This window comes from Podarcis tiliguerta, assembly GCF_965153285.1.
Source record: "Podarcis tiliguerta genome assembly, chromosome: 10".
In the NCBI taxonomy this organism is placed as follows: domain Eukaryota; kingdom Metazoa; phylum Chordata; class Lepidosauria; order Squamata; family Lacertidae; genus Podarcis; species Podarcis tiliguerta.
Genome location: NC_139543.1, coordinates 13,142,234 through 13,155,621, shown reverse-complemented (window position 1 = coordinate 13,155,621; position 13,388 = coordinate 13,142,234). Strand labels below are relative to the sequence as shown.

At 42.6% G+C, this 13,388-nt stretch overlaps 1 long non-coding RNA gene across 1 annotated transcript in view; it reads right to left on the bottom strand.

Annotated features, from left to right (window-relative positions):
* LOC310658296 overlaps window positions 1-6,296 on the bottom strand; it is a 90,445-nt gene extending 84,149 nt beyond the window's left edge. Inside the window, exon 1 of the long non-coding RNA XR_014502193.1 lies at window positions 6,233-6,296. This is a non-coding gene — a long non-coding RNA (uncharacterized lncRNA). The remainder of the gene's footprint in view (window positions 1-6,232) is intronic.
* Window positions 6,297-13,388: the final 7,092 nt, after the last annotated feature.

Sequence of the window (13,388 nt, the reverse complement as noted above, 5' to 3'; positions counted from 1 at the left end):
CAGGAGGCAGTGTGCTACTTCATCCACTCCAGCTTAGAGAAAATAGATGGTTGGTACCACTGTATTGCCCGCATGACTTTTCTGCGTCTGTCTAGTGCAAAAAGGCATAAAATGGAAAGCTCAGGTCTCTCATTGATTTGTTGCCAGGGTAATCTGCTTTATTCAAGTCACAGTCCAGCTGTTTCTCCACAATCGCGTTATTTCACAATTTCTCTTTCCCCCAAGCTGACCATGCATTATGAACAAGTCAAATGTGTTCATTCAGTTTTGATTTTTATACCTCTTTTAAATCAATACCTCAGCGATTGATCCTTGGAAATTTAAGAAGCGGTGGACTGTATAACTGAAATGGATAAAGGGGCAAGTCAAGGTTTTAGATAGAAATGAGCAGGCATCATACTGGGACTTTTGATGATGATTAGTGGAAAATAATATTGTGGTGATTTGTTCCCACATCCAATCTACGTCTCTGAATAATACATCACTGCATTGCTTTGTCTTAGCTCGACAAGAGACATATCACAACACATGTACATATCGTCTCTTGATGAGCAGTATGCAGTTAATTTTTATTCTTTCAGTAAGCCTGGTTCTTTTCTCAAAAAAATTGCTAAGCTATTGGTATTTCAAGATAGAGGCAGCAATCCTGCACAGAGCTTAAACCTAGAGATGAGGAAGAATTTTGATTCAGTTCACATTTAAAGGCAAACATACCTAATGCTCACTTTCTGGAGGGGAAAAAAAATCTGAGAACCAAAGCACAGTCACCCTTCTGAAAGACCTACATCGGCTCCCAGTACGTTTCTGACAACAATTAAAGTGTTGGCACTGATCTTTAAAGCAGCAGGACCTCAGTGTCTGGGCTGAATGATGGGGGTGGAGACGCTCCTTCAGGTATACTCAACCGAGGCCGTTTAGGGCTTTAAAGATCAGCACCAACACTTTGTGAAGAACATTGTGGGAGCAAGCTACCACAAACATACCACCTTGTTCTGGACAGCTTTTTGCTGCCTTTATTGAACATAGTGCAGATTTTTATTGTCTAAATTGACAAGGATTGTTGGGATATTGCCAGGGAGACAAAGTCCATCATGACTCCACGTCGTCTCCGGACATCCATCGATCTCCCACAGACACGCAGTATCAGCAATTAGCGACATGAGCTCCAGAAATAGCTTGCCACATTCCAGAACTGATGCACGCTCTATCAGCAGATAACGCACACAGTGAAAGTTGCAGTCAGGAGAGCATTATTTACAAGTTTATTCAGCGTTGGTCAGAACAAAGAAAAAACATGACTGCCTGCTTCAGTGTCTCCGGCAGAGAGAGAGAGAGAAACGAAAGCAAAGACACAACAGAAACATCCTGTGAAACAGGAAATGCGCAGGCTGTGACACAAACATCCTGCTCCCTTTTAAGGTGGAACGGAAATATCCTAACAAGGATTTGGGGATAAAATGATAACTGCATGTAAAGATCTGAGACTTTTGTTTCTAATAAAAGTTTTTTATTCAGAAACTAGTTTGAAGGTTCTGTTTTAGCTCTTTCAGATTTGACTCTAACATATACTGTAAATATGCCTGTATTTTAGACCCTTTCTTATTGATTAGATTGTTGTAACTCAGGACAATCATAATTATCATATGCCCAGAGTCTTAAACAGAGCAGTAAATATAATAATTTATGTGGATGACTTGGTTCTACTTTCATCCTCTCAAAATGGCCCGAGAAGATTGTTAAGACAGTTCAGTACCTATAACTCAGAAAATGATCTAGTCAGTAATAATGCCCTATCTAAAGTAGTGGTTTTTGGCAGAAGGGGGAAAAAATTGCACAGATGGCTTATTAATTCAAAAGAGCTAGAGCAGGTAAAATCTCGCTGTTATCTTGGCATAACCTTCCTGGCCTCAGGATCTTGGGCTTTGCAAACAAAAATAGATTGAAATCAGTTGCCTGTTTACAATCTGTAAACAGACTCCTGAAGTTTAAATATTCAAATATCTTTTAAAGCAAATACTATTCCAATGCTAATCTTTGGTGCAGAAATCTGGGGCTTTGCAAATCTTTTTAAAATGTAAAGCATTCAAAGCTATTTTGTTTGGGTATCATTTTAGGGATTTCAAAATTTACCCCAGTTTATATAATTAGATCAGATCAGGTCATGAGAATGAGTTATGGTCTAATTCATATTAGGATGGTAAATTACTGTAGAATAAATTGAAATAAATGGAAGACACGCTCCCTATATTGTAAATGTCCCTGAGACATATGTAAAAGGCCATTCATAGTGTAATTCTTATAATCTGGCATCATCACAACAGCAACAACTTCCAACAGCCCCAGACAAATAAGGGTTATAGCCAGGGATAATAACTGCTTTAGTTACTATGAGATACATAAAAAAATTACTAGTTCAAATTCAAACACTTTTTGGGTAGTAAGTTAAGGTAGATCTTGGAAATGTCACTGGTATGCTTGTATAACAAGAATCAGAAGATTAACGGTGCAATTAAAACGTAAGTAAGCCACATTCTATCCAACAGGACATACTGCTCAGGGTGTTTGCTTGCTTGCTTGATTTTTGAATTTATATACCGCCCTATACCCGGGGTGTCAGGGCGGCTCACAGAATAAAATTAAGATATAAATCCACAAAAATACCTAATAAAATTAAAACAACCCAATAGCCACCCCTCCCCCCAAACCAAAATCTTAAAAGAGCATAGGATGTAAATCAGATCAACGAAAAGCCTGCTTAAAAAGGAACATTTTTGCCTGGCACCTAAAGGTGTATAATGAAGGTGTTAAGTTGTAGGTGAACATATCAGACAACACAGCGATTCTTCAACCAGCTCTTGTTTATTCACAGGCCAGAATAGAACTGAACTGAAGGGTTCAGTCAGCCTGCTTATATAGAGCTCCAGTACAATGTAACTGTAACAATTTCCTAAAACTATCCAATCACTGAATGTCACTTTCGATCCCTTATTTGCATAACTATCTATAGTATCCCCCTGCTGGCCCAGGGTGAGAACTTCAGTACATAACAGAAGGTACTGTCCGAACTTCCCTTAGTTTTCAACTAAGGTTGCAATTCTGTGAATACTTACCTGCATGCAAGCCTCACTGAACACAATGTGACTTGCTTCTGAGTAAACAGTCACAGTATTGTGCTTATATTCAGTGCTATTTTTCTAGAAAAAGAGGTGCTGAACTCACCACAAGCACCTCCCTTGTTCTCTTATAATGGCAATGGCACCCACCTGAGAGGTGCCAGAACTGAGTTGTGGTTCGAGGACCCGATCCCCGCGTAGTGGAATGAAAACACAAGGACATGTGATATAAGGTTAATGGGCAAGAAAAGGCCACAACTTTATTGATTACAGCAAGTGAAAAGGTATTGGCTTAGGCATTGAATTACGTCAGCTGACTCCACCCCCTCAGAGGGGGGGGTGAGTCTAAAACAAGGGGGGTTTATTCACCAGTAGGTGGAGCCTGTTGATGCTAATCCAACTATAGGCTCTCCCCTGATGTCACCGAGGGTCGTGCCATGGCCTCCCGCCAAGCAGGCATCGGACAGAATACACGACCGCCAGATTCCTTTAATGGAATACCCAAAATTGAAGGCGCAGGCGATGGCCACACCTAGCCCTTCAACACACCACAACACATTATTCCAATGCCTAACCTACCCACCAATACCATGAAAGTTGTGACGATTGCTACGAGGTAGACAAAAAAACCAAAAAGCCTAATGCCAAATGGAAAAATTCCTACCAGGCCCCCCGGACAACCAGGGCGACCAACCTAAGGTCCATAGCAAGGCCAAGGAAAACTGAGACCCTGAGCTCTAAGGGAGTGGAGGGTGGATGACTCGCGACGGGACGACGAAGAGTGAGGCCGGAAGGCTGGTGCCGCAGCAATTTAGGCTGCTAAACACGCCCCCTCGCAGGCACCTGGTTGGGTGCCTGCCTGTGGGCGTGGGCGCCAGCCAGGTGAGTGGGAGGCAGGGGGCTAACGCCCCCTGCTTGAGGCAGAGTCCGGCTCCCGACCACAACCACTCCCCTCTCTTGCAGGAGGAGAGTCTTTCCGGGGAGCTCAGACTGAAGAAAGCCCTGCTTGTATTAGCCAGGGTGAGAAAAAGCCAGGACACAATACCAGATGAACAAAGGAGACAGAAATAAACAAAGAACAGGTTTGAGAAATCCATCTCACATCTTGAGTCCGCTTATATTCCTGCGTGTTTTATACTAGCAGAGCACTTGTCAATAGCACGCATGATGAAAGTAGGAACTGGGGGACCATTCAACACTGCACGGGTCTCCTCTGAATCATAATTGTAGCAACACCTGCCACGGAGTTATTTTGTGCTGATGCACTGTGAAAATGGGATGCTAATAGGCTTGCACGCTTATTTCTCCACAACGTGGCAGAAGTCGTTAATACCCACTGAATGACAGGGGAAATTCTGTGAGGGAGAAATCGGTTAAGAATTTCGTTTGGGAGCCTAGAAACCTATTTGTTGTTGTTTAGTTGTTTAGTCGTGTCTGACTCTTCATGACCCCAGGGACCAGAGCAAGCCAGGCACTCCTGTCTTCCACAGTTTGGTCAAACTTATGTTGGTCTCTTTGAGAACACTGTCCAACCATCTCGTCCTCTGTCATCCCCTTCTCCTTGTGCCCTCAATCTTTCCCAGCACCAGGGTCTTTTCCAGGGAGTCTTCTCTTCTCATGAGGTGGCCAAAGTATTGGAGCCTCAGCTTCAGGATCTGTCCTTCCAATGAGCATTCAGGGCTGATTTCCTTCAGAATGGATAGGTTGGATCTTCTTGCAGTCCATGGGACTCTCAAGAGTCTCCGCCAGCACCATAATTCTTCAGCGATCAGCCTTCTTTATGGCTTAGCTCTCACTTCCATACATCACTACTGGGAAAACCATAGCTTTAACTATACGGACCTTTGTTGGCAAGGTGATGTCTCTGCTTTTTAAGATGCTGTCTAGGTTTGTCATTGCTTTTCTCCCAAGAAGCAGGCGTTTTTTAATTTCAAGGTGTAATATGCAGTAAACTTCAATTCTTCCCTCCATAATCTTTCCCAGGCATTCATTGGAATATTATAACCAAAGTCCCTGGACCATTGGACCGTTACTATTACCACCTTGGTTCCCTCACTGCGAGATGTTAAGTTACAGAGGACCAGGCAGAAGGCCTTCTCGGTGGTGGCACCTACCCTGTGGACAACCCTTCAGTTGTCAAAGAGATAAATAACTATGTAACCATTAGAAGACATCTGAAAGCAGCCCTGTATAGGGAAGCCTTTTAATGTGTAATGTTCTATTATGTTTTTATATATGTTGAAAACCGTCCCAGTGGCTGGATACTACTACTACTACTATTATTATTACCCTCCAAGTTACAGGATGCTTGTGTCAATGTGTGGTGAACACAAAGGCTCTGCAGTTAGAACTAACAGAAGTTGCACCCTCTTCCAAAAACACTTGGAACAAATAATAAAGGATGGAAGCTGCCTACTACTCAAGAAGACTGCTTTGTGGAGAGATCTTGCACCCTTTAGTAATGAGATGCTGAATGCATGTTTAAAGAGACAGGCCTAAATCACACATGAGGCTCTTTTTGGCTTGCCGATGCTTCACCTTTGTGCTGTTCCATGTCTCCTCCCCGTGATTTATGCTGATGAGTTGCAAGTCGAAAGGCATAAATGTCAGACATTATCTATAACTGAATTCTTTAAAAATTAAAACAGAACCCTCGAGGAGCATTTTTAAGGCATGTTTACTAATGAACCATCTTTATGGCTTGACCAGAAGAGCAGCATAGTTTATTAGTGTTGGATGGGGATTTCTTCCCTGGGAATTAGAGAGCAAACTATCGGAAGTTAAATTAGTATAGCAGGGTAGCTTAGCATGATGATGTGCTTAGTCATCTCTATGCTGAGTTGCTTGCGGAAATGCAATATGTATAGAACAAAATAGCATTGTTCAGAGGGTACTAATAACTCCAGTTTAGCAAGGAAGGACACGGACGGCTAAAAGGCCATCTTCTCTGTCTATGGCCTTGTATGTGACTGGCTCAGCACTCTGAAACAGCTGCCTCCCTTTTTTCCCAGATTTACAGAAGCTGTCCGAGTTTCTGATTTGATCCCGGAATGTCCTGCTTTTCCTTGTAACGTCCCTATTTCCATTGGAGAAATGTTGGCAGGTATGGTAAGATGCACCGTATTTTTCGCTCTATAAGACGCACCAGACCACAAGACGCACCTAGTTTTTGGAGGAGGAAAAGAAGAAGAAAAAAATTCTGAATCTCAGGAGCCAGAACAGCAGGAGGGATCGCTGCGCAGTGAAAGCAGCAATCCCTCTTGCTGTTCTAGCTTCTGTGATAGCTGCGCAGCCTGCATTCACTCCATAAGACACACACACATTTCCCCTTACTTTTTAGGAGGGAAAAAGTGAGTCTTGTAGAGCAAAAAAATTGTACCTATTTTCATTGGAGAAATGTTGAAGGGTATGGGGCTCAGAGCCGTAGCAAGGTGATCTTGCGTCCTTTGCAGAAATGTCCAGATCGCACCCCCTAGCCATGGACAAAGTAGCTCTTATTTCGCCTCTCCTCCAACACCCCTTCCACACATTCAGCTCCTCACGCACTTCACCTTGCAACGAATTCTTTCACAGACAATCCAATAATTAATTTATTCTTTCTTAATAAAAGCTTTCAGCAAAGAAAATGATGTCTTGATGCAGGAGGGCAGGCGGACAGGCGGACAGACGCAGCACATTCTCTCCATTCCTGGGAGGGAAAGCGCCCATCGGCCCTGCTGTTCGTGTTCTCTCCCTCCAACCGCCTTCGCTGAGGAGAAGAGCTGAGGGAGTCACCCATGACTGCTGCTTTCTTCCCAGGGTGACCCACGAGGCCTCTCGGTGCTGCCTGTGTCTCCCCCTTCGCTGCTCAGTCAGGGGTTGCTTTCCTACCCTTCAAGGACTCTTTTCCGGGCTGCTGCTCCCGTGAGAAGTGCGTTTGTGGTGGGGTACACATTTGTGCATTAACGTTGGGTGCATGTGAGTGAGAAAGAGGCGGTGGGGTTTCGAACCGCCGACACGGGTGGTGCTGTGGTCTAAACCACTGAGCCTTTTGGGCTTCCCAACTCAAGAGTACGCAGTACTGGCACCTCCTCCCCCCCAAAATGTTAAAAGTGTGGCACTTTCTGTAACAACTTCATGCTGAGTGTTGGCATCTTTTTTCTGAAATGGTGAAATGTGAAAAATTAGGCCTCATTAAAGAAAGGAATTGCCTGTCTGCCTATGACTACACACTACACACAGAGGTCCTGAAAAATGTGCTATTTGCATTTATCATGTGCTTCAGGCATCTTGCCTTAAAGCTTCAACATATCCCATTAGGCAGAGGTAAAAAGCAGCTGCTAGCAGCTATGTAGGAAGGGCAGCCCTCTTCAGAAATCTTATCTAACATCAGCAGCTGGTTTCACCAATCAAGAATTCCAAACATCTGGACAAGGCGGCAGTGGGGGGGGGGGAGGGAATCCATCCATGCAGTTTGCATGATTATTTTATCCCCTATAGGACTCTGCAACATTGTGTGACAGAACGCAGAGTGTTGCATATACTGCAAAAATCCTCTCATCCCTGAGAATCCCACATCCCTTTTGAAAACTAACATTTCCTCCAAGATATACCCATGCTCCCAGGTTAAGCACTACATTTATTTAATGGTCAAGAAGCCTCCGAGAGCTTCCTCTTAGTATGCATCTGAATAAATATTCACTGACTCAGCTCCATGAAATTATAATAAGCTTGTAGTGTTATTTCTACTGTCCAAAACCCCATAAGCAAAAATATGTGTTTCTTACCCATTAAAGCAAGCCTATTACATATACCGTCAGAATATATAGAGGGCAACATTGAAAATGTGGAAGATTTACAATGCAGTCTAAGCAACAATGCATGTTTGCTAGGTAGGCACATGATAGGAGCAGAAGCTCAGAGTGTTTTCCTGTAAGTTTGTTAGAGAGAACCCTATGAGAGATACTCCCACTGTGCCCTGACACAGGGAGGGCATAGCCATATATATTGTCCTTACCTGCCTGGGCACATCCTCTGTCTTCTCTCATTTTGAAGCCAGAAATGTGAGAACAATCTGCATGTCTGAGCTCCAATGCTCAGACACCATCTTAAACCGGACTAAACCGGACTATGCCATACCTTCCAACATTTAAGTCCAGTCATGAACAACTCTGGGGTTGCGGTGCTCATCTCGCTTTACAGGCCAAGGGAGCCGACGTTTGTCTGCAGACAGTTTTTCCGGGTCATGTAGCCAGCATGACCAAGCCACTTCTGGCGAAACCAGAGCAGTGCACGGAAACACCGTTTGCCTTCCCGCTGGAGTGGTACCTATTTATCTACTTGCACTTCGATGTGCTTTCGAACTGCTAGGTTGTCAGGTGCTGGGATTGAGCAATGGGAGCTCACCCCATTGTGGGGATTCAAACCGCTGAGCTTCCGATTGGCAAGCCCTAGGCTCAGTAGTTTAGACCACAGAGCCACCTGTGTCCCATACTCCAACATATATAAAAAGATTAAAAAACATTTTAAAAAACTTGCCTATACAGGGCTGGCTTCAGATGACTTCTAAAGGTTGCACTGTTATTTATCTCCTTGGCTCAGGGGTCACATAACTCCATACCCTCCAATATTTCTCCGATGAAAATAGGAACGTCCTAAGGAAAAGCGGGACATTGCAGGACCAAATCAGAAACTGGGACAGCTTCCGTAAATCTGGGACTGTTCCTGGAAAATAGGGACACTTGGAGGGGCTGGGATCTTCCTGGTTGAAATAGATTGTCATTTTGAACTGTAAGAATATAAGGAACGTCTTGCTAGAGCAGAGGAAAAGTCAATATGCACCCACCTTCGATATACCAAAAAAATGACCACTACCAGCAATTACTGCTAAGGTTATGTGGAAGGTGTTGGGTGAATCCAGTGCACAGCTATATGCAACATCAAAATGCTTGTCAGAACTGAGCTCCAAAGAAACCTACACTGGGCGAAACTTAGCTGAAAGCCTGAAAAATGAGAAGGAACAAAATGGACTCTTTCCATTTTTGATTACAATGTGAATATGAAGCTCATAATTCATATTCTTAGAGCTTTATAACAATGGCTCAGAAGCTGTGTATCAAGGGAAGAGACACCGAGAACAGACTAGGACAGATTTTGGTTATAAAACAAAGTAGAAGCATTGCAAAACATAACAACGCAACAGTTATGAACCATAAGGTAGCTACTGCAAGTTTTGGGAGGGTCTTAATTTGTTTATGGATTCCTAGGTAGATACTAATTACACACTGGTTTCCATTCGAAACGGAAATAAAAGGTCAAATTCCAGCATTTACCCAAATACAAAGAATTGCAAAAGGTTCCAGTCTGGAATACAGCACAGCCTTTTCATTTCCAAAAGGTGATGCTTTTGTTTGGTGAGATAGATTCATGATTTTGCCAAAAGTGTTGCATAGCTGTAATAGTTGTTTTGGCTCCCTCTTTGGCTATGGGTGGATTATCATCTCGTTTGGATTTTATTTTACACTGGCCTAATTACTGCAACAGTGTGATCACAATCAAAAGGTCACTTTTTTGTAGTCAAGGCTCCACTCATCTGTGGAAGTTATTGAGTTAGCTTTTGCCATGGGTCAGCTAGCACCTATGCGACTCTCTGTAAGAAGCTAGGTCAAACACACAACATAACTAATATTCCCATTTCCCCATGGGGGCCCATTCCCAACGTTCCCATTAAGGACTTGCTGGGCTGCAGTAGCAGCAACGATGGTCACATTTTAGCCACACACAAAAAGCAGAGCAAGAAGAAATACTGTAAGATCTTCCTATCTCTCCAGTTTCTAGCATGCTGGCAATATGAATGGACCCAAAGTCACAGTGGCCTTTGGAGATTGTCGTTTTCTCAAGGTCTACTGCCGTCCTTGAATAGGATGCTTAATTTGCCATTAGGAAGTGCATCAATGTCTAGGGGTTGAAAATCCTTTTAACAAGGGGACCTTATTTGATAAGGATTTGGTTGGAGATATTGCATTCTGCAGCAACCTGGACATACCAGGGAACCACAGAAGTGTGTTGTTTGCATGAGAGACTCCGTTGAAGAGAAGAGGAGCAGCATGGACCCAAACTGTAGTTCCTATGCTGAAGCACTGTGACCTTTAAAGGAAATGAAGCTTTTCAAAAATGTCAAGCTATGTTATTGAAAGCATTTAATTTATGTTTTACAGAAGTTCATTACAACAGCAAAACAAGTGAACTTGCCCAAAATCATTTATTTAAAGCTACCAATTTCATCTCTCCATCTCAAGCCCACTTGTGTGAGCCTGATTCTGAAAACAGGACTCTTGCACTCAAATAATATTACATTATTATTATTATTATTATTATTAATTTTTATTTTTCAGAATACAGAAAAAAGAAAGAAAAGGGGGAAAGAAGAATAAAATACACTGCATTTCAATCAGTACATCTGATAATTTTTTGTCTGTTGACTTCCCACTCATCCCTCCATGTGTCCTTCGAGATACCTATTACTGCCGCATATTCTATTTTTCCTAATCATTCTAACAAACAAACATATCGTTTGCCAATTTTAAACTGTTGAGCTTTTTAGAAACTGACTGGCGTTTTAACATTCTAACAATAATTTTTAAAATAATCTACAAATTGTTTCCAATCCTCTTTGAAACATGTCTCTTCTTGCTCTCTAACCTTACTTGGTTAAGCTTGCTAATTCTACATATTCCATCAAGTTTGTTTGCCTCTCCACCTTTGTAGGTACTGTTTCCTCTTGCCGTTTTTGCAGGGGTATTGAAATATACTCGGAGTCCTGTACTGATTTCATGCTCTTTATTGCAGCTTGTAAAACAGTGATTGAATTGCTCCCCAAACCTCGGGGGGGGGGTGTTATATACATTATTCTCAATGAGTCCCGTCTGATTGGCTGATTCTGCTTCCCTCCTGGAGCCTGATTGGTCTTTTCATGCAGGCCAATCAGTTGTTGCATTCTACGATCCTACCAGCCTAATAGGCTGATTAACTTCTTCCTGGAGCCTGATTGGTCTTCTCCTGCAAGCCAATCAGTTGTTCTAGGATCCAAGGTTAGTACATAACAGGTATCTAAACTCTGACCATGCTAACTTGGGCTGATGGGTATTGTTGTCCATCAACAGATGGAGGACACCACATTGACTGCCTCCTGCACTACTGTGATTTTATTGGATTGCAGTATTGACACAGGTGACTACAAAAATGTCCTTCTTTGATGTTTTCCGGTGCTCATTCTTTCAAGAGTTTTGGTCTGTTAACTCTTGATTCTAATGTAAATCAGGGGTTGATCACCTATTGTGTGGCAGTTATAACAGAAAGAGAAAGAGAAATGACGTGACTGCCAGACTCTTAGGTCGTGTGAATTGGGGGCATTACAACTTATTCTAGGAGATCTGTTTACATTCACATCAAATGAAGATGTGGTACGCATATATTTTTTCCTGTTTCCTTTGGCAAGCTTTATGAAGTTGTTGTTGACCCATGTAAAGGAACTAAAATACAAGACTGAATCTAATATTCTTGTTCTTGTCTGTTCCTGGAGCCTATGTACCTGCTGGGTTATATAGAAAGAGGAAAGTTGAACAGAAATGCTAAAGGAGAAAAATACAAAAAAAAAAGTATTAAAAAATCTGTCCAAGACATCCAACTTTATCGGGGCTCTCCAACAGGCAAGCATATTCAACGAGAGAAGGAAGAGCACAGCATTAAACTGAAGCATGATTGAGTATCTCAAAGATCAGGAAGTGGATGTAACAAAATTTATTATCGTTTGCTCAGGAAATTCATGATCAATCTCTACAACATTCGGAAGAGGTTAAAATGTAGATTTTAATGTTCTTGAGATAAATACAAGCTTGCAGACTCTCACAAGAGAAATCTATGGTAGCTGAAAATCAGATTAACAATCACAAATGTATGAAATCTGTGAGTATTATTATCTTGCTATAAATGGAAGTGGAAATTGGATTTGACACTAAGGAGTTGTAGACTGTTCAATGCTTTCAATGGCATTCTAAGACACTGGTCAAGCTCTCTGCCACAAAAATATAACTTCCTTATAAAAAGCAGTTTGAATGTGGAAATGTGATGGAACACATGAGGAAGTGACACAAATTTGAAAAAGACTTATTTGTCCAGTCCTAGTCGAATACTATGCATGCTTACTCAGAAATAAGTTTACAACATAAGGACACAAAAATGTGAAACCTAGTAACAAATAAAAGCAATAAACTCCCACAGTTTAAAAGGTCATAGATAAGCACGTCAAAGTGCAAGTAGATAAATAGGTACCACTCCGGCAGGAAGGTAAACAGCATTTCTGTGTGCTGCTCTGGTTCGCTAGAAGTGGCTTAGTCATGCTGGCCACTTTCCCGGAAGCTGTCTGTGGACAAACGCCGGCTCCCTCGGCTTATAGAGCGAGATGAGCGTGCAACCCCAGAGTCGTCTGTGACTGGACCTAATGGTCAGGGATACCTTCACCTTTACCTAGGCAAACTAAGACCCAGGGGCCGGATTCGGCCCAATCGCCTTTTCAATCCAGCCCTTGGACGGTCTGGGAATCAGTGTGTTTTTTCATGAGTAGAATGTGTCCTTTTATTTAAAATGCACCTCTGGGTTATTTGTGGGGCATATGAATTCATTCATCCCCCCCCCCCTCAAAATATAGTCCAGCCCCCCACAAGGTCTGAGGGACAGTGGACCGGCCCCCTGCTGAAAACGTTTGCTGACCCCTGAATTAGCCCAAATCCTGGGGGAAGAGGAATGCCACTGCCTGGTGCCTAAAGATATATAATGAAGGTGCTAGGCGAGCCTTCTTGGGAAGAGTGTTCCACAAACGGGAAGCTACCATAGAAAAGGCTCGTTTTCATGTTGCCTCTCTGCAGGTATCTTGTGGAGAGAGCACAGAAAGAAGGGCCTCAGGAGATGATTGCAGGGTCTGTGTTGGCTTCCCACACAGCTGCTGTAGCAGGTCAGGAAAAAAAATATTATGAAGAAAGGAAAAAAATGGGGTGATACTGCCGCTTCTAATAGTGAGTCCTATGCCCAAGAAATTGTTGGGTTTCTCCTTTCCCTGGAGAAATTTGATGAAATCGTCTCCCCATTTTCTCTGTCCTCAAATAAAACAGACAATTTCAAGAGGCTATTTGCGTGGCAATTCCCACCCCCTCCCACAGATGGAGTAAATAAAGACACCAGACACCAAAATTTAAGTTAATGGGCGAAAATGGCCACAACTTTATTGATTACAGGTAAGAG